The 2,500-nt window shown below is 38.3% G+C and overlaps 1 protein-coding gene across 6 annotated transcripts in view; it reads left to right on the top strand.

Moving 5' to 3' along the window:
* LOC137972388 (tetratricopeptide repeat protein 28-like) overlaps positions 1 to 2,500 on the top strand; it is a 99,716-nt gene that overhangs the window by 85,597 nt on the left and 11,619 nt on the right. The window lies entirely within an intron of this gene.

The following is a 2,500-nucleotide window of genomic DNA, read 5'->3' as shown; positions in this document are numbered from 1 at the left end:
TTCAAATTTCGTTTTCCGTGAATCTTCTATTACATGTGTTACGTATGAACTATGGCAATTAATAGCTTTACAATCACTGGCTCCTCGTTTACCCAATTTATTACTAAAGCCCGGTTTACACTACAGAATTTTTTTGGCACGGCTCGGGTGAAATTGGCACGGGTCCCAAAAAAAAAGGTGTGGCTCGGACAAAATTTGCAGTGTAAACAACCTGCCAGTACCAAATTTCATCCGTGCCGAACCAAGATTCTTACCCGTGCTGGGACCTTCGGCGAGGTAGTCCGAGCACGGGTGAAAATGGTACGGGTGCTGAAAAAAATAGGCACGGTTCGGATAAAACAAGTAGTGTTAACACTTTAAAGGGCCAAATTTGAGCCTTAATTCATATATGCTAGCGGTTTTCTTGCGTATATTTCAAGATGGCTGCTCATTCTCCACCAAAATCACGCGTAAGTTCTTGATTATAATTGAACTGCGCATGTCTACAAGAGAACTTACCCGGGCCCAAAAATTTTGGCACGGTATTTTTGATACGGTAAAAATGGTGTAGTGTAAACAAAGTCTGCCAAGCACTTTTTAGGCACCCGTGCCAATTTCACACCAGCCGTGACGAAAATTTTCTGTAGTGTAAACCGGGCTTAAGACTTGTTTACGTTGCTAATTAACACGAAAAGGCATAAGTTGGGAATTTTTAATAATCTATCGCTTTAATCTAACCTAAAATCTTTCAGATATTCAAAACGTCCTATGCATGATCCATTTCCTTCGCTTTTGTGTTTGTCAGCATTATGATTTACAATATTTCAGGTTCACGTGTTCACAGGTTTGCTTTTTGTATCTCGTAGATGTTTAGATTTCCAATTACAAACTCTGTTTTGATTGGCCACTCTAACTCACTGTGTAAATAGTTCACCCTGAATTCAAAATAAATACGTTTCGTTTCAAACGAAACAAAAACACTGTTTTATAAATCGTACCGAGTGTTCCTGATTTCTGTATTAAATTTAACTTTTATTTTGCATTTATCTCTTCATCCACGCTTTTGGAAAAGTGTTACATATCACGTGCTTAAATTTTAAACGCATACCTGAGGTAGTTCCTATACTTCAGAGACTTCTGTTACGAGCAAGTGATCTCCTAGTAATAGCATGAAATGTGGATGACCTCGGTACATTGTCAACCAAATATGTTCCAGCAAGTTTCCTCTTTTTTGTAGTTTTAAAAAATAGACGTCTCCGCCTTTTCTCTGTAATTCTGCTCAGTTCCCGGTCACGTCTATGTCGTTGGACACACAAATCACAGCTGAAGTAAATACATTTTTGCATATCGAAACATGTATTTCTCCTTTGGAATCAAGTCTTTATTATCATTGGGAATCAAATAACTGTACAGCCTTTCAAACTACATCGCAATTATTTCCTAAAGCGCTGATTACAGTCTCCACTGATGATATGAAATCTTCTAAAACTAGAACGGAACTATATACACAAGATGGCAATGAACACAATCGCTAGTATGGCGAGTTGAACAAAGGATATAAGCTACACCATTACAAAGAAACAAACTGTTTAACAATAAAAATTACAAAACGCAAACGACAAAAAACTTATCTTCGTTTCGTCCTATTTGTTCCCGATGAAAATGGTACAAGCGTGAGGCCCATTTATCCGCTGCGTTAATGTTTTTACTTTGTCTTCAGAAGATTCCAATATGGCGTCTATGTTGTTTGTGGAGTTATTTTCTTTGTCGCTGTCATCTTCAGAGTAGTTCTCAATAAAGTACCCGCTGCTTGTTAAAGAAAAAAAATGAATATTCCGATTGAAAAAGGCATTACAAAGCATATGTCGTCTACGATAGGCAATCTGGTATTGCTCTTTGTATACCGTACTTGTCAGTCACCCATGCAGATACTAACCCCGCTCGACAGGTATTAACTTCAGTGAGTAGCACGTTCTACACTATGAACAAACAATGATCCTACCATACGTGAGCCCGTGCCCGAGCGGTTAAGTCCGTTGCTTTCGTACACTCAGGATAGTTAAAGTGGCACTTGATCAAAAAATCATTTCCTTTTTTTCTTCCGATTTTGAAAGAGTGTTCGCTTAACACCCAACTGGCAAAATTTTGAGCTTTGAATTATATCCGAAGGCTGTTTATTTTGAGTGTTAGTTTTGAATTTGACAGTCCGCCATTACTCACGTTCAAAACTGACCGATAGGACATCAGAGGGTTGGATCTAGAGAAAATGACGTCATTTACTTACTAGCTTAACATTTCAGCGTGTAAACGCAATTTACTATATATGCAAAACACTGGTTTAAAAGTCTGAAAGCCCGAAACTCCCGTGCTGCATATTAATTCACCCGCGTACACACGCATTGCATTCCTAAACTAGTGAGTCTTTGACGTCATTTTCTCCTCGACCCAGCTCTCTCAAGAATTTGAAGTTAGTAATGGCGGACCAATAAATAAGAAAATTCCAGTTAAAATAAACAGGTGT

This window comes from Montipora foliosa, chromosome 10, assembly GCF_036669935.1.
Source record: "Montipora foliosa isolate CH-2021 chromosome 10, ASM3666993v2, whole genome shotgun sequence".
NCBI classification, from domain to species: Eukaryota; Metazoa; Cnidaria; class Anthozoa; order Scleractinia; family Acroporidae; genus Montipora; species Montipora foliosa.
Note: the sequence above shows the minus strand (reverse complement) of the source record. Positions and strands in the feature narration are given on the sequence as shown.